We start from the raw sequence: 22,203 nt of genomic DNA, 5'->3' as shown, positions 1-22,203 counted from the left end.
AAAATGAAATCAATGAAAAAGCATGTACCAAGCAAACATTAATGAGACCTTAACCGCAAACAAAATAAATGTAACTTGTTAGAACAGTGTTAATCCCCAGCCCTAGAAAACAGGACTGAAATAAAACCCACAGGATGACAGTATTTTTCATTAGAGTTTCTGTAGAAGGACCTTTTTGCTTTGGTTTTGTGGTGCTTTTTTCCTTTGTTATCTGTCAAGTTTTCATTCGAATTATTTTTGCTTAAGTTTTCAAAGAGTTCAAGAAATGATAAACGAAAAAAATTTTTTAAAAATTTAAAAAACACAAACAAACAAACCAAAAAAACCCACTCTCAACTTGTTTTTCAAAACAAGTTTTTGAATGGAAATAGTGGTAGTTTAATTTCTGAAATCCAGTATTTTTGGTATTAAAAAAAAAAATTCAACCTCATGTGTTTCTATCAAAACCACCTGAAAAACCAAAGACTTTTACAGAAAATGTTACAGACAAAACCTCATGTTTTATAAAGTTGTTACTCATTTCTGGTTCCAGTTTCTAGAAGAAAAAATATTTTCAACTGCAAAGGAAGATTTGCTTCTCAAAATGTTCCTCTTAAACTTAAAAGGGCTTACTTTGACGACAAAACTAAAACTCCTTTGTTTTTGTAAAGGGATTCCATGGAACAAAAGACAAGAGTTTGGTATCTTTTTTCCTAGGAAAGATTTTCAAAATGTAATGGTAGGACCCTTTTGTAAACTTCTGAGACTAGATGATTAGCTTTCAGAGAGAGAAAAAAAGGATAGGAACACAGTGTTCTCACTTCTAAAATAAAGGCTTCCAGAGTGGAGACACAGACACTGTCAGAAACCCAATTCTCATCAGACTTCAGGGGAGATAAAAATGTCTTCTACCAGTTCAACACGAAAACAGGGTCTGAGACTTACCTGGCAAGTATTTCTGTCTTCTTACTTAAACACTTACTACGATTTTCAAAATTCAGGGGCTTAATAACTGAACAACATTTTTCATTTGATTACCAAACTCTACACAGAATTGTGATTGAGCTATTGGTTGATGACACTACAATTTCATATGTCCCCCATTTTAGGCTGATTACTTGCATCGCTTAATTATAAGGTACACCACTGCTTGAACTGATTTACTGTTTCGAATATTGCATCGTGTGATTGCCTGGTTCACAAAAGCAATAATACTTAAACAGTATCACTACCAGAACCTTGAAGGATTGTACTCCTGTAGTGAGTACACTATGTCTTTCCATGTGGGTTTTGGTTGTTGCGGATTTCTTTTTCTTTAGCCTTTTCATTTTCAAGCCTTGTGCTTCTTAGGAGAAACAAGTGTGAAAGAGTACATTGATTATTTGTTCTGGATTTGTTGTATCAGCTCATCTTTTATGGCATACAAAGCAGCATAAGTGAAAGATAATCTCACTCAGCCACCAGTTGAAATCAGGCAGGTCTGACATTCTCTTGGGAAACTGTCCTTAGGGACAAGCGAGCATATCAGAGCTGGCAGATCTTTAAGGATGTTTTCCATTGAGCACAAGAGCTCTCAAACCCCAGGTGTAATCAGCTGGGTAAGGAGGGCAAGAGGCCAGCATGGCTGAGTCGAGAGCTGCTGGTCAAAATAAAGGGAAAAAGGAATTGCACAGACAGTGGAAGCAGGGACATGTATTCTGGGAAGAGTACAGGGACACTGCCTGGTTGTGCAGAGATGACGCCAAGGCACAACTGGAGCTGAACTTGGCAATGGATGCAAAGAATAACAAGAAGGGCTTCTACAGGTATGTCAACGAGAAAAAGAAGGTCAAAGAAAGTGTTCCGTGCCTGATGAGCAAGACTGGCAAACTGCTAACAATGGACAAGAAGAAGGCTGATGTACTCAGCAACTTCTTTGCCCCAGTCTTCACTGGCAAGCTCTCTTCCCACACTTCTCAAGTGGATGAACTTCAAAAGTCCCTCCCACTGTAAATGAAGGTCAGGTTCAGGACCACTTGAGGAACCTGAACATATGTAAATCTAAGGGACGTGATGAAACGCATCACAGAGTTCCAAGATAATTGGCTGACATAGTTGCCAAACCACTCTCCATGATATTTGAAATGTCATGGCAGTCAGATGAAGTCCCTGGTGACTGGGAAAAGTGAAACATCACTTCCATTTTTAAAAATGGTAGAAAGGAAGACACCTGGAACCACTGAACTGTCAGCCTCCCATCTGTGCCTGGAAAGATCACGGAACAGACCTTGATGCTATGCTAAGGCACATGGAGGGCAGAGAGGTGATTCAAGACAGCCAGCAAGGCTTCACCAAGGGTAAGTTCTGCCTCACCAACTTAGTGGCCTCCTACGGTGGAGTAACTACATCAGCAAACAAAGGAAGAGCAATGGATTTTGTCTATCTGGATTTCTGTAAAAGCCTTTGACATGGTTCCCCACAATATCCTTTTCTCTCAATTGAACAGGTATGGATTTGATGGGTGGACTGTTTAGCGGATAAGGAACTGGGTGTATGGTCACACCCAGAAAGTGAATGGCACAATGACTGGATGGACACTAGTGACAAGTAGTGTTCCTCAGGGGTCCATACTGGGACCAGTGCTGTTTAATATCTTCATCAATGACATACACAGTGGGCTTGAATGCACCCTCAGCAAGTTTGCAGATGACACCAAGCTGAGCAGTGAAGTTGACACACTTGAGGGATAGGATGCCATACAGTGGGATCTGGACAAGCTCGAGAAGTAGGCGCATGGGAACCTCATGAGGTTCAACAAGGCCAAGTGCAAGCTCTTGTACAAGGGTCGAAGCAACCTCCAGTATCAGTACAGGCTGGCGGATGAAGGGAGCAGCCTGCAGAGGATTTTGGAGTACTAGTGGATGAAAGATTGGACATGAGCCAGCAATGTGAGCTTGCAGTCCAGAAGGCAAATCGTACCTTGGGCTGCATCAAAAGCAGTGTGGCCAGCAGGTCCAGGAGGTGAGTGTGCCCCTCTGCTCTTGTGAGACCTCACCCTCACCTCAGAGTACTACACCCAGCTCTGGAGCCCTCAATACAAGAAAGACGTGGACCTGTTGGAGAGGATCCAGAGAAGGGCCACAAAAACAATTAAGGGATAGAACACCTCTCCTTTGAGGAAAGGCTGAGAGAGTTTGGGCTCTTCAACCTAGAGAAGGATTGGGAGAGACCTTACTGTGGCCATTTCAGTACTTAAAAGGGGCCTATAAGAAAGATGGGGATGGACTTTTTAGCAGGACTTGTTACGACAGGACAAAGGGTAATGGTTTTAAACCAAATGAGGGAAGATTGAGGCTAGACGTGAGGAAGAAATTTTTTACAGTTAGGGTGGTAAAACGCTGGCACAGGTTGCCCAGAGAGGTGGTAGATGCTCCAAACCTGGAAACATTCAAGGCCAGGCTGAGTGGGGCTTGGAGCAACCTGATCTAGTTGATGATGTCCCTGCTCATTGCAGAGGAGTTGGACTAGATGGCCTTTGAAGGTCTCTTCCAACCCAAACTATTCTGTGATTCTGTGATTCTACAATTCGATGACATTCTCACCAGTGTGTCAGGAATGGGTAGTGCACGACATGTTACCACCCCTCCTCAAAGGAATTTGCAATGATATTTTCACATATGCATTCCTGCACCTAGATAAGAAGGGACAATGTATGAAAGAGGAATAATCACAAAACACTGGTTTCCTTATCCCCATCTCCAACGAAAATGCACTCATTTTTAATTTAAAATGAGGAAATTTCAGGTACCTTTTTGGTGAAAAATTGTCACCCACATATGCACACAGCTTCCTGTAGGAATCATTCTCCCTTTCTTCTTCCCTTGAAAAGCCTTTTCAATACCTCTGGAAAGGAGCAGTTGTGATGCATCTTTTGTCGTTTTTTTGGGAGGGGTAGAGGGGAGGGTGTGAGGTGATGGGGGAGAATTGGGAAGAAACTAACAGAGATTAAAGTTAGCAAGCAGAGCTAAGCCAGTTCTTCAGCCCCAAACCTTTACCATGAGAAATCACCTCTAAGGACAAATGTGATGTTGCACGCTTTGGCTGTGGTGGACAGATTTCTGCATTGTCACGTTGAAGGTTAAATTCTATCACAGGACCAGATCCTGACCCCTATCATGGAAGGAAGTGACAACAGGGGAAATAGGGAATGAATTGCTGAATCATTTGATGTTACTGAAATGGAGATATACTAAAACAACTGTGCTGGTAATCCTCAGGAAACCACTTGTCTCCAACATCCAGAATGCCAGCAGCATTTCAATCAGGATTCACAACTGCAGCAGCCAGGGAAGAACAACATCTAAAAAATTATACCAGTGGACAGGGGAATAAGGATTCAAACAGTACATGCTGCACGCAGAGCCTTTTTCAATTAATCCCCTTTTCAATCTGCTGTTCATCCAAAAAGTGGTGGGTGACATGTTCTCAGGATGGATAATACCTGGCACAGGCACAGCTACAAATATTTGCTGGAAATTAGGTCTGGATAAAAGTATTCCCTGGGAACTGATGGATGGCTTGCCCCTCCCCAATTTATAGCTGCTTGTAAAGATGTGGAAACCAGCAGATACAGATCAACTGGGAAAGCAAGACACCCCCATGGTCCCTGTAACTCAGGTGTCAGCTGTGCCAGTTGTTCCTACAGCTCCTATAGAGGAATTCAACAGCCCCTTAAAGTTGGGAAACTTCTTTCACTATCCCCAGTAAGTGAGCCGGGGGATGGCAAATGGATATATTTCAGACGGCTCACTGAAAATAAGCAGGGGGATCTGCTGATAACTTTTCCCCTTGGCCCTTTAAAGACTCTAGCTACGTTTCTAGTAGACACAGGAGCCCAAATGTCTGCTTTAAGTTCTGACACTGCAGACCAAAGTGGAATGGTCTCTGACGAAAAACAAATATGAATTAAAGATGATTTTGGATATTCTAAGAACCAACCCACAGCCCAAGTAAAGTGTTGGCTGCCTGGGGACACCACTCCTACTGAGACTATTGTGATACTGGGGACTCCCACGAACATTTTGGGGTTGGTTTTACTGAAAGGGAAAGCCTGGATGGATTCTGCAGGTAGGGAATGGAAGTTTGGGTCCTCATCAGTCCCAATAAGACTTTTACAAACTGCTCCTTCTCTCCCCACCTCCAAAATTGTGAATGTGAAACCTTATCCTCTGCCGCTGCAAGCCAGAGAGGGGATTACTCCGGTGATAAAAGAACTGCAAGAGCAGGGAGTAATCATTCAAACCCATCTCCTAATAATTCACCAGTGTGGCCAGTTCGCAAACCAAATGGTAAATGGAGACTAACAGTTGATCATTGGTGTTTGGATGCAGGCACTAGCCCTTTAACAGCAGCTGTGCCTAACGTAGCTGAACTGATCTCCACTATACAGGAGCAAGCCCATCAAATCCTAGCCACCACTGATGTGAAAGGTATGTTTTTCATGGTACCCATATGGGAAAGTGATCAAGATAAATTTGCATTCATGTGGGAAGGTATTCAATACACCTTCACTCGTTTACCTCAGGGGTACAGACATTCACCCACCTTAGTGCATCATGCTCTGGCCCAGGTATTAACAGAAAGCAATCCAGAAGAGGGAGTTAAACTCCACTAATATATTGATGATATATTAGTGGGCGGGTCTGATGTTGATGCTGTGGGACAAACTCAGGTAAAAATAATTACTCATCTGGAAAATTTGGGACTTCAGATTCCTGCAGAGAAAATACAGCTTCCCTCTCCTGAGGTAAAGTTTTTAGGTATATGGTGGAGAGGAGGAACAGTGTGTATTCCTCCTGAAACTTTAACCACTTTAGAACAGATAAAGATTCTGGAAAATAAAAAGGAGCTGCAACATGCCCTAGGCTTACTGGTATTCTGGAGGAAGCACATCCCAGATTTCTCTATCATAGCTCGCCCTCTGCATGATTTAACCTGCAAAAAAGCTATCTGGGACTGGACCCCTACCCATGAAGGGACCTTAAAGTTATTAGCTTTTGAGGCAGGGGCATATCAAGCCCTAGGCCCAATACATCCAATAGATCCACTCCAAATTGGATGGGGTTTTGCAATCCACAGAGCATCTATACACATGTGACAGCGGAGCCCAGAAGGTCCAACCCGCCCCATTGGGTTTTATTCATGCAGTTTTAAAGATCCAGAGAAATTATACTCGGCCTGGGAAAAAGGTCTTTTTGTAGTCAGTTTAGCCTTGCAGGAAGCTGAAAAAATTATACGACAACAGCAAATCATCTTACGGGGGCCTTTCAAAGTTTTAAAATCCATATTGTCTGGCACCCCACCCCCTGTGGGAGTGGCACAACATGGAACAGCCAGAAAGTGGTATGCCCAATTTGGACATTACAATCACATATATCAGGTAGAAGAAGGGGCACCTAAGACACTTCAAATACAGGAGGGATCATCCATTTTCCCAGATAAGGAACCACCACCGTCCTACATAAAGGAAGCCCCTTCATTTGACTCTCACCTGAAGTACGTATGGTTCACTGATGCTTCTGCTAAAAGAGAAAGAAAAGCATGGAAGTATCGGGCAGTAGCTCTGTGTGTTAATTCTGGGGAACGTATTACAACAGAAGGAGAAGGTTCTGCGCAAGCAAGAGAACTGGTAGTGGTTTGGAGTGTAATAATGAAGGGTGCTGACAGTACTGAACCTGGATACGTTTATACAGATTCATATGCTGTATTCAAAGGATGTACTGAGTGGCTCCCCTTTTGGGAACAGAACCAGTGGGAGGTTAATCGAGTGCCTGTCTGGCAGAAAGGAAGATGGGAAGAGACATTAGCCGTGGCTAAACAGAAACCCATATATGTGGGGTGGGTGGCCACCCACCAAGGAGGCAATCACCCAGCACACATCTGGAATAACCAGGTAGACTCACTCACTCGCTTAGCTACACTGGCAAAAGAGGGGGAAGAGGATAAATGGGAACACCTGTTGGAGTGGCTGCATGTTAAACATGGACATTCAGGTGTCAAAGACCTTCTGAAGGAAACTGTGAGTAGAGGATGGCCTGTTACCAAAGACTTATGTAGCACAGTTATTTCTGCTTGTGGGCTATGCTGCACTAGATTAGAGAAACACCCTTTACAGGATTCTCCACTCTATCCATGGGATGGAAAAGGATTATGGGAAACCTGGCAGATTGATTACATAGGACCCTTTAAAAGATCAGAAGGTAAGCATTATGTACTCATTGGGGTAGAAGTAGCATCAGGACTTGTTCAAGCTGGAGCAGTGTCACGGGCCACTGGAAAAAATACAGTGGAAAAACCGAAATTGTGGTTTAGTTTCTTGCCAAAGCCCAAATCAATTCAATCAGACAACGGAAGCCATTTTACTGCTGGGGTGGTCCAAGAGTGGGCGAAATCAGAGGGTATACAATGGACATTTCACATGCCTTATTATCCTCAAGCTAATGGGATAGTAGAAAGAACGTCTCTTGAATGTCTCTTGAAACATTTTCTGAAACCTCATGAGCCTGGATGGTTCATGCAGCTCTCAGAAGCTGTAACCAAAGTAAACGACCACTGGGGTGTTAATGGATGTTCTCGAATTACTGCATTTTGCCCTAAATCACCATCTTTACTTCCTGAAATAAGAGAAACTGAAGATGCCAGAGACGCTTTCCATCACTCTGGACAACCTGTCCTAGCTGAACTCCCCAATGTGGGACAAGTCCCCTTGGTATTAAAAACCCCTATCAACAAATATACCTGGGTAGCCACTGATGCCCGTGGAAGGGAGCATAAAATCAGTACTAGGTGGATCTTCTTTTTGAAGTCGGTTCAGTGAAGAACCGAGCTGGTTTTTTTCTTTCCTTTTTCCTTGCAGGAAGAAGAAAAACAGATGTTTGCACAGAAGCAGATCTTCACCTGTCAAGAGTTTCAGCTTTATTTTTTGTAATTTGTGTGTGTTTTCATTTGGAATATCTTTTTGGGTTACTATATCTTTGTAGACTTAGACAAGAAATGCCTATTGTTTTTATAGAATAAGAAGGGGAAAAATGGCCTGGAGCAACTTGTGGATCTTGTGTTACGGATTCATATTGTATAGATGCATCGCTGTACAAATTCCAAAAAATGTAACTGACCAAAACCTAGCTTAGGAAATATTACAAGGATTTGTCCGTCTTTGGAATCAAACTGACCAGGGTATATGAATTACATTGCCCACATCTGCAGGAAAAAGTTCTAGGTTTGCCATAATTAACCTAAACTTTTCTGATATTTCGTCAAAGAAATTAGATCACGTTCACCCTGATAAAAATAGCACATGGTTTGGCCCCTCTGGGACCCAATTTGTTATCCCAAGGAACTCTACTTGGACTGATATATGGAACAATACATGTTGCGAATGGCCATCTTCTGACAGTGGATCAGACCCATCTACTTTTAATCGTGCTTCTGGGAGAATTAGTACATGGTGTACCTATGTAGAATGGTGGCCCCCTTACATTGAGAGCGATTCTTACAACCATGAGTTTACTGTTGAATGGGACACTGAATGGTGTATTGAAATTCCCAACACAGTAGGTCCAGAAATCACCGATTGAGGTGAACACACCAACTATAAATGGGCTTAGACTTGGAAGACCTACCTGCACATGGAGAATAACCCCGATGATGTACCTCTTTCAGCAATACCATGCAAAAATTGGACAAAATTTGACAAATTTAGCTGTAAAAAGGTCTTGAATTGTACTACTGGAGCTGGTGATCCCATAGAAACCTGGTATATTCCAGAACCGAGAACCTTCACACAGGACATGTGTACCTGTTGGGGATACCCAAATTTAGGTTTTCAAAATAACAATATGTTGTGTGACAAAGAAATGGACTTTTTTGGATACAAAATTGTCCATCATTGTGGAATACCTATAACCTCTCGAAGAGGTGAACATAGTAAACCAATATTCATATGCTCTGTTGGCGGAGCAACATACTGGGCAAGTGATGGTGGGAACACATGTTCCACTACTCAGTATCCTTCTCCATGGGGAACCATATGAGCATGTTCTGATGGCAAAGCATATTCACATTTTAACATTTAGGAAATGGCAGGGCTAAGATGTTCTGTTGGTTTTCCTATCATGTGTCCATCTAAAACATTTCACTTTTCAGTCCCACACTCTGTTAGAAAATGCAGAGAATTTGAAAAACCAAAAGCACAACCTGATTGGGCAATACATGGAGTCGAAAAGTACTTTCAGCATGAAAATGTCCCTCTCCCTTATGAATTTCTTTATGCCATACGTTACACTTACAAGACAACAATATGTGTTGGAAAATTGGACGTAGCATCTTCATATTCTCAGCAATTGGTCAAGAACTGCTTTTGGGGAATTAAATTTACAATTACAACAAACATCCAAAATGACCTTATAGAATCACTTAGCCCTAGATGTGTTGTTGTTAAAGGAACATGGTGTTTGTGGTATTCTGAATCTTACAGAAGGAGAATGTTGTGTAGCTATACACAATGCCTCCTCCACTATAGAGGAAGCTCAACAAAAAATGAAGAAGATAGCAGATGTTACGGGAGAGTTGTTTCTAGCAATGCAACCCAGAGATATCCTTAATGGGTGGAGTCCAAGCTCATGGTTTTCCTCTATCCTAAGGTCATTGGGACTAACTGGGCGGGGACAATGGTTATTACAAATTGGACTATCCATTATAACTGGATTACTGTTCCTAATGATTTGCATAGCTATTGTTAAGTGTATGATTTCTCGCTTGCTTTCTTCTACCTCTTCCCTCTTTTCTCCTTCTGTTCGCTGTGTAAGAATCACGATTTCCAAAGATGATGCTTTTTTGGACCACAGGGTGGCAGATGTTCTGGACATCAAGATCACTACCCTAGATGAGGCAAAACCCAGTGTTTAAGTCACGGGGTGGTGTGACAACCCTGAAGCGCTTCCCCCCCCACCATCCTTAGCAAAACAAAGGACCTTGTTATGCCTTAAACGGCTGGTTTTTGTTGCGTTGGGAGGAAGAGATAGATGACACCTCATCTTATCTTTCCCGAAGTTTTATGGCCATGAAGACAGACACCTTGGAAGATAAGGACAATTAACAGTGTTGCTACGAAAGGCCTCATGGCCTAATTGGGATGATAGAGATGAACCATCTGTCAGACAACCAGCTACCAGAAGAAACCATGAACCAACAGCTACCCCTGACGGGCAAGACAACTCACTTCTGGTCAATATCATGAATTTTCCCCTAGTTTGAAGACCCCAGACCCATTTCCAAAAGAGTCTTCCTAATTAGCATGAAGAGCGAGCAGAGGGAGGAGATGAACTGCCCACAGGTAAATGAACTGGATTATAAAATGACCCCGCACGTGGCATCAGGTGCGGCGTGTATATGCTGCGCAGCGTGACCAAAGTCTTCAGTGCATCCACCCACCCTCCCTTATCACTGGATCGATAACCTGTGGAGTGGTGATATCTTACTCTCTTTCTTTCTCTCTCATATCTTAGTTTTCTTTCTCTCTCTTTTCCTTTTTCTTGAACATATAGACGTAGTCTTGTTAAGTCTTGTATTGTACAAGTCTTGTATTGTTAAGTCAAGTCTCGTACAAGTCTTGTAAAGTCTTGTTAAGTTTTGTGTTATACTCACTAAATTTTGCCAATCCACCATTTGTAGAAAGTCTTCTACTGCCGATGTATTGATAAGTTTTGTGACATTATAACATACTTTTGCCAAGTCACTAATCACTGTCCTTTGTATTCCATCCAGTGCTTTTAGTAAACTCATAACTGAATTGGACCCCTGGAGTGACTGTCTGTCATGCACTTCGCATAACCGCGCAGAAATACCCAGAGTTAACTCACACTTGATCTCATCTTTTGAGTCAGAGCACGTGTCACATTCAGAGTTAACTCACCCCTCATCCCATCTGTTGGGATGGGACAGAACCTTTTGCTAATGTCTAGCCTAAGCCTCCCCTTGGCACATCTTCCTGTCATTCCCTCGGGTTCTGTCATTGGTCACTAAAGAGAAGACTTTGGTGCCTACTCTTCCTCCTACCCTTGTGAGGAAGCTGTAAACCATGATGAGGTCTCTTATCCAGACTGAACAAACCAAGTGACTTCAGCTGTTCCTCATATGGCTTCCTCCACAAACCCTTCACCAACTTTGTAGCCCTCTTCTGCGGTGATAGGAACAATGCACGCTGGGACACAGCCAAAGACACACACACAGGCAGATATCGGGTTCAGGAGTGAGCGCAGAGCCAGGCAGAGCAGAACAGAGCTGAGCCAGATTGAGGCCCTCTTTATTAACCATTCACAATTTATAGGTTTACGGATATGGGCCTGGACTAAGAGGTTAAATAGGATGTTTTTTCCGTAATTGTTATTCCAAACACACCACACTCCTGTTGTGTCTGTTTTAGTCGCATTCCCACTCATTCACAGACCAGGCCTAACAACATTCACACATCACATGTTATTGGGGGCAGTTTTCTGGCCCGAGACACCATTCCCATGAGTCTGGGCCATCACTCCTTAAAATTATGAAAAACATACTTCAGTACAACCTGTACTGGGGCCCTTTATATTTTGACTAATTGCTGTGATTTAATTACATTAGTATTATTTCTTCTTTGACTGTCTGGATAGTCATGTTAGTATTGATCTTCCTTTATCATCCAGGTGGCTGGAACCACATGTCTCGCTTTTCTCATACTCTTCTGGATACTCTCTAGTAGCTTAATATCTTTTTTATCCTGTGGCACCCAGAACCACACACAGTGCTCCAAGTGAGGCCGCACCAGTGCAGTGCAGAGCGGGATAATCACCTCCCTCACCTGGCTGGCAATGCTGTGCTTGATGCAGGGGACCCCAGGACCCTTGATCTCTTGAGGTCCCTTCCAATCCCTAACATTCTGTTATTCTGTGAGGACATGGGTGGCCCTCTTGGCTACCAGGGCACACTGTTGGCTTGTGTTCAACTTGCCGTCGACCAGAACCCCCAGATCCTTCTCCATGGAACTGCTTTCCAGAATCTCATTCCCCATACTAGGGTTGCCAGTTCTCCAGTTTTTCCAGATACCTCTGCAGGGCCTCTCTGTCCTCGAGAGACAGTTCCCCATAATTTTGTGTCATCAGAAAACCTACTAAGCAATCCCTCAAGTCCTGAGTCTAAGTCATGTATAAAGACATTGAAGAGACCCTAAGATGGATCACTGCAGAACCCCGCTAATGACTGGTTGCCAGCCTGACATGACCCCACTTATTAGAACCTTTTGAGCCCAGTCTGTTAGCCAATTGCTCACCTACTGCATTGTATGTTTACCTGGCTGTATGCAAGCCATAATACACGTGTCAGCCTCCTACACTCAAACCGTGTGCTAAGAACTACCATCTCTTACAGATATACCATCTTTAAATTGCTGGAACTCCTAGGAAGGTTCCTCTGACACAAGACAGTTCTCAGTCTCTCAGACAGTTTCTCCATAGCCAAGATGCAGGTCCATAGGGAGGAAAAGAGACTTTCCTCATGTTGCCAGAGTCTGCCAGCCAATTCATCCACCATTTATTCTTCTCAATGTTTCCAAGTCATTATTGCCAATGAGTTGCCATACGACAATAGTATGTCCTGTTCAAACTTTTGCCACATGAGTTGCATGCATTTGAATCCATCTGGATCTTTGGATAACTTCTTGTTCTTCAGGTCATCATAAATCACCTCCGGTATAACTACTTCCTCAGATGCTGGATACCTCTCTTCATGGTGGACCACACATCTGGGTGACAAATATCTTCCTTGAAGGGTACCTTTCCTTCACACCTGACAGGACTCTCTGCCAGAGGCTCAGGGCTTGTACCCTTCACTAAGCTCTAGTTGATCTGTTATTATCTCAACCCCTTTGGGCCACATGTTCAGTGCCAAAAACGACTGTCATGGGCTAACCCCAGCTAGCAGCTAAGCACCGCACAGTTTCTTGCTCTCTCTTCCCCTCTGCCCCTGGGTGTGATGGAGAGAAGACTTGCAAAAAACTTAAACTTGTGGGCTGAGATGTAGTTAAATATAACTGCTATTACAGATAAAATAATAATAAAACATGCACAACGAGAAATGCACTGTGCAATTGCATGCCACCTGTTGATCAATGCTCAACCTGTCCCTGATCAGCAATCTCCCAGCTAATTTTCCCTGGTTTATGTACTGAGTATGACCTGTTTAGGAGGCTGATTGACAGCATCATCTTTGGAAGAAAGGGCATGCAAATCAGGAGGACTACAAGGATGTCGTGAAGCTTTGTAGGGAGAAAATTTGAAGGGCCAAAGCACAACTAGACCTGAATATGGCTATTGTTGTAAAAGGCAACAAAAAACATTTCTATGAATGAATATATAAGCAACAAAAGGAGGGCTAAGGCGTGTCTCCATCTTCTGGATGTGAATGGAAACATAGTGACAGAAGATAAGGAAAAGACTGAGGTACCAAATGCCTTCTTTGCCTCAGTCTTTAACAGTAAGACCAGTTGTGCCCCAGATACACAGCCCTCTCAACCAGAAGACAGGGAGAGGAGCAGAATGAAACCCAAATAATCCAAGGGGAAATGGTTAGTGACCTGCTACACCACTTAGGCACACAGGAATCTATGGGGTCAGATTGGATCCATCCAAGGGTACTGAGGTAGCTGGCAGAGGTGCTCATCAAGCCGCTTTCAACTATTTATCAGCAGTTGTGGCTACCTGGAGAGGTATCAGTTGATTGGAAGTTGATTAATGTGATGCCCACCTACAAGAAGGGTTGGAAGGAGGATCCAAGGAAGTACAGGCCTGTCAGTCTGGCCTCAGTGCCAGGAAAGGTCATGGAGCAGATCATCCTGAGTCCCATAACATGGCACATACAAGACAACCAAGTGACCAGACCCAGTCAGAATGGGTTTATGAAAGACAAGTCATGCTTGACCAACCTGGTCTCCTTCAATGACAACATGACCTGTTCAGTGGATGAGGGAAAGGTTGTGGATGTTGTGTACCTAGATTTCAGCAAAGTCTTTGACACTGTTTTCCACAGCATCATCCTGGAGAAACTGGCTGCTCACAAGTAGGATGGGTGCTGGGTAAAGGACTGGCTGGATGGCCAGGCTCAAAGAGTCACAGTGAACAGAGTCAAATCCAGTTGGTGGTCGGTGAGTGTTCCCTAGGGCTCAGTATTGGGAACAGCTCTGTTTAATACCTCTATCAGTGATCTGGACAAGGGGATCAAGTGCACCCTCAGTAGTTGGTGGAAGATGACACCAAGTTGTGTAGGAGTGTTGATCTGTCTGAGGGCAGGAAGGCTCTACAGAGGCATCTGAACAGGCTGTTTTGATGGGCTGAGTCCAGCTGTATGAGATTCAACGAGGCCAAGTGCCAGGTCCCGCACTCAGGTCACAACAACCCCATGCAACACTACAAATCTGGGGAAGAGTGGCTGGGAAGATGCATGGCAGAAAAGGACCTGGGAGTTTTGCTCAGTAGGTGGTTGAATATGAGCCAGCAGTGTGCTTAGGTGGCCAAGAAGGCCAACAGCATCCTGGCTTGTATCAGAAATAGTATGGCCAGGAGGACTAGGGAAGTGATATTTCACTTGTACTCTGCACTGGTGAGGCCCCAGTGTTCAGTTTTGGGCCCCTCACTACAAGAAAGATATTGAGGTGTTGAAGCAAATTCAGAGAAGGGCAATGGAGCTGGTGAAGGGTCTAGAACACAAGTCTTATGAGGAGCAGTTGAAGAAACTGGGGCTGTTTACCCTGGATAAAAGCAGGCCGAGGAGATCCTTTATTGCTTTCTAGAACTACCTGAAAGAAATTTGTAATGAGCAGGGTGTTTGTCTCTTCTCTGAAGTACCAAGTGATAGGATGAGAGGAAATGGCCTCATGTTGCAGCAGTGGAGGTTCAGATTGGATCTTAGGAAAAATTTCTTTATGAAAGGATTGTCAGGCGTTGGAACAGGCTGCCCAAGGAAATTGTTGCCTCCCCATCCCTGACATATTTAAAAGATGTGTAGATGAGGTTCTTATGGACATGGTTTAGCGGTGGACTTGGCAGTGTTACGTTGATTATTGGACTCAATGATCTTAAAAGTATTTTCCAAACAATATGATTCTATTAGTCCATCATTCCATGATGTGGTTATGGAATATCCCTTTGACAAGTTTGGGCCAGCTGTCCTGGCTGTGCCCCCTCCCATCTTCTTGTGCACCACCAGCCTCCTTGCTGAAAAGTCCTTGACTTGGCAACAACCAAAATACCAGTGTTTTATCAACATTCTTCTCACACTAAATCCAAAACACACCACTCTACCAGCTACTAGGAAAAAGATTAACTCTATCCCAGCCAAAACCAGGGTTCCACTGGATTTTGAAGCAAGTCATCCCTTCCGGCTTCAAGAATTGCACATCAAAGCCCCCACTGGACAAGCCTGTCAGGGACTGAAAAGGGTAATGGCTAAAACATTTTGGCAAAACCAGCTGCAGGAGATGGGTCACTCAGGATAAAGTGATAAGGTGAACTGTGATTTACATACCATCAACAAGCTAAGGAGCCATGGACAAAGGCTGGCTGGCTGACAGTAGAAGGTGGGGGACATGGCGGAGGGCATATAGCTCCACCTTCTGATACACCCAGCAAGGCACAAAGGGAAACACTGAGACCCTTCAACATGGCTCGAGGCTTGTAAATCTTTCACAATGAGTGCACAACCCCTGTGGTCCCAACTTTTCTATCTTTTGCAAGAACACCTCCACAAAACACCAAAAATTATACAAGTGGGCAACCCAGAAGTCTATAAAGGCCCACCCTATGCAAGCACAGGCAGCCCCAACCCACCATTCTGAGGACCACTCTGCCCACCAGTCTTACCGCATGAACTGAACAAGACACCAGAGGATGCTGCACACCCCTGCATGTGAGACTATGAACATCATCACACATAAAGGGGAGCCATAAGGATGGTGAAATCTTTCTCTCTCTCTTTTCTTTCTTCCCTATACTTCTGGTTTTTTTGCTTCCCTTTTGTAATATAGTAACAGGAGATTTACAGCCCCGCATATGCCGCAAACTTTTTATGTTTACCAATTGAACCTAAAATAACATAAATCCTTTTGCCACCAAATCACATGCCAATTGAGCCAAGCTGCAAAATTAAATCCTTTGTTTATGGACCGTAAGTACTGTGTGTACTGTTTTCCAGCCAAGGTGGCTCACAAACCTGAGTCACTTCTCCCTCACTCATATCTCTGGGCAGGACGTGACAAAACCCCATTCCCATGATGTCATTCCTTGCAGATGTGGACTTGAATAACTCCCATGTATTCTGCAGTTTCTTTTCTTTGACTGATTTCTTCTGTGTTTTCAGGTGAGCAGCTACTATCTGATGTAATTTTGATATTGCTGCAGGGCTTCATTTGGCCTTGCTAGATCAATCCAGAAAGGTGAAGTCAAGCTGTGTTTTGTAGTCTCTTCTTTCTGAAGAAGTGTCCAACTGAGCCTACTTCGTATGTTCCATATAACACTGCCCACAAACAGATGAACTTAGCTTTACAGACTAGCTTTGGAAAGTCTAACAGCCCAGAGGACATAAACATATGTCCTGGTTTTGTTAAAAACAAGTTTCTCTTTTAGTGAATTTTTGCCTGTCAGCTAAAGCCTTCATATTAGCTGCATTTTCCTGGAGAACCCGACACATGTTTTGGTTAAACCTAGCAATGGAATGCAAACTTATTGATAAGCACGGATGGACATCTTGCGAGAGGGGCAATGAGAAACTCATGTCCGAGAGACTGACCAACGGTGTATAACATTCCATTCACGTGAATACTTCATATAAAAGTGGGAGATCACGAGGATCTCGTCCCTTTGCCTTTTCCCTTTTTTTCCTCATGGCTGACATTAGGAGAGGACCTTGCTGATCGTCCCTGTGAACTGAGGCCTAGTGAGAGACTGAATCCAGCTCCGGTTGGCTACAGAGTCTAATCCAGGACTTTGGGTGCTGGCTCTGCAGTTGCTGAGACTTACAAGATTGGTTTTGTATATTTTGTATTATTTTCTCTGTTCTTATTAGTAGCATTAGTAAAACATCTTTAACTTTTCCAACTCTCTTCTCTCTGTCCTTCTTTCCCTCCCGATCGCCTGTCCTGAGTGGGAAGGGGGGAGAGGGAGGGGCAAAAGGGGGAAGTGAGGGGGAGAAGAGGTTAACAATACATCTGCCAGGGTTTGATTGTCACCCCGCAATCTTAACCCTCAACAACATAGTAACAGAAACAAGAAAAGAAATAATTTTCATACGTGTAAAAACAGTTCCAACTGCAGTTCACCACCTTGATTAACAAGCTTTCCAAATGTAATCATGAAAATGTTAACTTCTGTATTTTATCATCAGAAAATAAACACTTTCCACCAGTCTTATACCCAGAAAAGGAACCACTTATGTTGACATCTGCAGCGTTCCTTTCCTTGCAGAAACGGGACTTCACTCAGCTGCAAAAGAAACATCTGAGTACTGAAATCTAACTCAGCAAAAGAGCTGCAGAAGGTCACCATATCCTACAGCATCAGAAATGATGAGAAAGGGATGAGCCAGATCACATCTAAGACACCACAGATTCAAGAACCTGAACGTTCAGCTGCAGTAGAGGGGCAGGAAGGGTGAAAACTCCAGTCATGATGAAGGATGGAAGCTGGTGATTACTCACATTAAGAGGAAGGTCCTGCCCCACCCTGCAGCTGCAGAAATACATTCAATATTTGCATTGCTGATGAGAAGCTGGGAGTGCTGCCAAATGGATCTTTTCTTGCAGCTGAGTCTGAGCCACTCGGGATCACTAGAAGGAAGTGATAAGTAATAGTGGTAGGAGTCTCTACCACAAGTGATGAGAGTCCCCAACCTGATTTGCCATCAAGGAAGGCTTGCTGCTCACTTGCTTGTCCACCTCTTACCTGTGGCTACTCTTCTATATAGGGACAGATGGGGGTGACCTAGGAAGTGACTACAGGGCTCTGAGGACTGTATCAAAGGGATGGGGAGCCAGGTGGTGCTCGCCTCAACTCTGCTGATCAGTGTCTGTGACCTTGGGAACCTGTTTCATGGTCAACAGCCTCTTGTAAGAGGCAGAATCCACATGGCAAGGTGGGACAAAATTATCTTTGCCAACAGGCTTGCCATCCTGACAAGGAGAAGTTTAAATTAGACATTACGGTGTCATAGAGAGTTTCATCAAATAACAAGTGAAGGAATTGTGGATAAGGTAGGAAAGCCAAGGGGTCAGGGTGCCTGGAACAGAAGAGAGACAGCAATCAACAAAGCAGAGGCGAAATGCAGTCACTTCAAGCGTAGGCATGTAAAGAAGGAACTGTCTGCAGAATAGCCTTATGGGGAAAGCTCTCATGCCTGTTCTTGGGAATCAGCATGCTTGGGTGTCTCTCTGAAATGTCTCTACACGGATGTACGCAGCATGGGGAAGAAACAGGAAGAATTAGAAGCCTGTGTGTAGTTACAGGGCTGTGACCTTATGTCAAGGTTTAAAGCAAGGGAACAATTCTTTGCCTCAGTCATTACTGAGGCCTGAGATAAGAATGGAAGTCTGGAGCAAGGAAGACTTGCTCTCAGTGGAGGAGACCCAGGTTAGGGAGCAGTTAAACTGGATATGCATGTCCATGAGGCCTGACAGGATATACCCACAAATGGTGGGGGAGCTGAACTGATGCCACTGCTAGGCTGTCTTGGAAAGGTCATGGAAAGGTCATGGTGAAAGGGAGAGGTTTCTGACAACTGGAAGAAAGCAAATGCCACTCCCATCTTCAAGAAGGGAAAGAAGGAGGATCCAGATGACCTCAAAAGTCCCTTCCAACCTAACCACTTTGTGATTCTCTGATGAGAGCAATGACTTTAGAGTGGCTGGAAGCTGAGAACTTACAGGCACTGGAAGGACTCAAAACTTTCTGTGGACTACAATGTGAAACATCTCAAGAAACCCTCCTTCATCAGCTCTCAAATTTAATGGTTTTCTTTCCATTTTCACCCTATGCCAATGATGCATAACAAACACCAGATTCCAATAATCTCTGAAAATTGCTACTGTTCTTGAAAGTTCTTACAGTGTGCCTGATGACAAAAAACATATTAATGTGATGAAACAATCTTCATCAGATAAATAACTTAGAATCATCAGATAAAACATTTAAAAATAAATATTTTCATCTGGAGAAACATCACCAGAAACCTCAGAAAATATTATTGCTCTTTAAACAGTGGACTTTTCTACAAGTCTGAAGAAATTCTTAAGTCCAGCTGCTCATTAATGCTTTGTCTGTTTTGCTATCCGAGAACTCTAGATCTAAATTCCCAAGGCTTTACGGATGGGAGTTTGGAACCCTTTTTGTAAGGTCTTTTGTAAAACACACATTTGCAATGTGATAATAATTACAGCTAGGCAAAGAAGAGGCAATAATCACAGCAGCTCTGCTAGAAGAACATCAGCAAGAATAAACACAGTCCTTCCTCATCTCCACAAACTTCATTTTGAATGGATGAATGCATTAACTGCTGATTGAAGAAAAATGTTATTCTAATGTCCGAATCTATAATTTACCAAATGTTCTTTTAAATAAAGAGGTTGGAATCTTAAAAAAAATACCTTATCATGATTCTTGGCAGACAACTGTGCTTCAGTATCCTCCCCGAACACTGGGTGAAGACTGTTTAGGTTGCTGGAAAACTTGGCAGTATTGAGATCTTTGAGAGCCTGTTGGGTTGAGGCAAGGTGCGCATAATCTCAGACACAAGAATTATCACATATCTTGTGGTGGTTGCATGACTAGCACTGGCTGCTTTGTTGCCATTTGTCACAGAGCCACCCCGAGGCTAGCTTGAGGGACAACAGGGTCCAAAACAACTTTTATTAAACCGGTGAGAAACAGGGTTTTAGCACTCCAAAAGTAACTTAAATACAGGTTCAGATATCAGTTGAGGAAAATTATTAAGGGGCGGCAACTAATTCAGGGGGTCCATAGTGTGCATACAAGTGGCATCACCAAAAACAATGCCGGAGACCCCCCTGAGTCCAGGAAGAGTACACGCTTGCCTGAACATGGTGTGGGATTATTTTAAAGGGATACACGTGCTCATATTGAGTACGGAAAGTGCACACTCGCAATTCTGCGAGGTAAATTTATAATACACTCTCGGTCCTGTGAGGAGAAATACACGTGCAAATGTGCACGGAATATTACACGTGCTTATGTGGAAGCACGGGAGGAAAATACACCCACGATTCTGCGAGGATTAATTTATACACGTGCTTGTATTGAGCATGGAAAGAACACGTGCAAAGGTGCGTGGAAAGTTACACGTGCTTATGTGGAAGCACGGGAGGAAAATACACCTGTGATTATGCAAGGAAATAATTTATACTCGTGCTGGTATTGAGCATGGAAAGTACGCTTGCAAATGTGCACAGAAAGTTACACATGCTTATGTGGAAGCACAGGAGGAAAATATACCTGCGATTATGCAAGGATTAATTTTACATGTACTTGTATTGAGCCTGGAAAGTATGCATGCATATGTGCACGGAAAGTAGATACACTCGCAATCCTCCGAGGGCTAATTTTACTCACACATGTGGTGGCAAGGCAAGCAGAGTCTCCATCCCGGGCAGGGCTCTCGGTGGCAGCATCTCGCTCATGCTACAAGAGATCTGCAACAAAAGGCGGAGTCTCGACAAGAATCCCGTTTTATAGACTGATCAGATCTGACTGTACGCATTCCAGAAGCTTCTCTGCACCCCCACACTGGCTGTGGGGTGCCCCTGAAGCTTCCAAACATCCCCCACACTGGCCGCAGGCGCCCAGCGGTTCCTTGGCACCTAGCGGCTCCTTGGCGCCTCAGCACTCCCTTCTCCTTTTTCTTAATGGCCCTGGCCAAGGGGCTCCTGAGGCCAAACAAAAGAAGCTGTTAGCCTCAAGCAGCAGAGAGAGAGGGAGATGTGTCTACTCCTTCCATGGTGAAGAAGGGAGGGAGAGACAGGGGGGTTTGCATTCTGCCACACCATTACACTATATTTTATTTTCTACTATCTAAATTAAGTATTGTATTGTATACATATTGTATATTTTTATGTATACAATATAGGAAAAGCTATTATAAACATATGCAGAGTATAATACTGTATACAAAATATATATGTGTCACATCTTATAAGGAATAAATTAATAATGCACCTGTTATACCTGTACATGGTAACCACGTTTCACACTTGATCAAGGTTTGCTCAGCACAACTGGGTCACTCTAAAAGCCTTTATGATCAGTTTAACTTTAAAGCTTTCCATTTCCACACACAAACTAGCTGACAGCCTGCTGGGAAGAAAGTTTATTGGCATGTACTTGCCATCTCTTAAGGATGTTTAAGCATAAAAATGTCTAAAATATTTAGATGAAATATGTATCATCTACTTTTTTAAAATCTGTATTGGTTCAGATAAAGGAAAAACAAAATCCAAACCTACCTTCAAAAATTCAGTCAAAACCTTTTGACTAATTTAATGACAAATCCCATATGAGGTTCTCAGTTGCCTTGCAATCAGGCATTTAAGTGAACCAAAAGTGAGACTTGTGCCAAACCACGTTCAGACAAGACAGAGAAAAACATGTAAAAGAATTAAGCATTAGTTACAACATACCTTAATGTTCACTGTTGTTGACTGTTCTAGAAGATTAGCTATTGTGCTCACAAAGCAGTAACTGGATTTTTTTTAATTTGTTTACAAATATAACAGATCTTCTGGCAAAGCTGGCTTAGAAGTTGTGTCTCCAGAATGGCTGTAAATTCAGAGATTCTAAGCGACCAGGGTTTTTTTTTTTTTCTTCAGTCTAAAGTAAAAAATAATTTTATCTTAAAAAAAAAAAAAAAAAAATTAATTCCAGAGAAAGGGTTGAATGTGAAGGAGGAATAGGAAGAAAGGAAACCTGAACAATTTCAAGGTTGAGTAAGTGCAAAAGGCTTGCCTAGTCAGTTTTGCTTGTTGCAGGTGAGAGTATCATTCCTAAGACATCCTTGTCTACATGCCTTGGTCTGGTAACTCAAAATAGCCCTCCAGCTGAATTGTGACCACACATACTTATTGGAAATTTGGTGCCTTCAACCACAGCTGAGGGGATC

General features: G+C 43.2%; 1 long non-coding RNA gene across 1 annotated transcript in view; it reads right to left on the bottom strand.

The window, feature by feature from the left end:
• LOC139826540 (uncharacterized) overlaps nt 1–21,843 on the bottom strand; it is a 31,588-nt gene extending 9,745 nt beyond the window's left edge. Inside the window, exons 1-3 of the long non-coding RNA XR_011736679.1 lie at nt 21,725–21,843; nt 20,661–20,740; nt 19,679–19,786 (exon numbers count right to left, since the gene is read on the bottom strand). This is a non-coding gene — a long non-coding RNA (uncharacterized lncRNA). The remainder of the gene's footprint in view (nt 1–19,678; nt 19,787–20,660; nt 20,741–21,724) is intronic.
• Nucleotides 21,844–22,203: the final 360 nt, after the last annotated feature.

The sequence above is a fragment of the Patagioenas fasciata genome, chromosome Z (genome assembly GCF_037038585.1).
Source record: "Patagioenas fasciata isolate bPatFas1 chromosome Z, bPatFas1.hap1, whole genome shotgun sequence".
Lineage (NCBI taxonomy): Eukaryota > Metazoa > Chordata > Aves > Columbiformes > Columbidae > Patagioenas > Patagioenas fasciata.
Note: the sequence above shows the minus strand (reverse complement) of the source record. Positions and strands in the feature narration are given on the sequence as shown.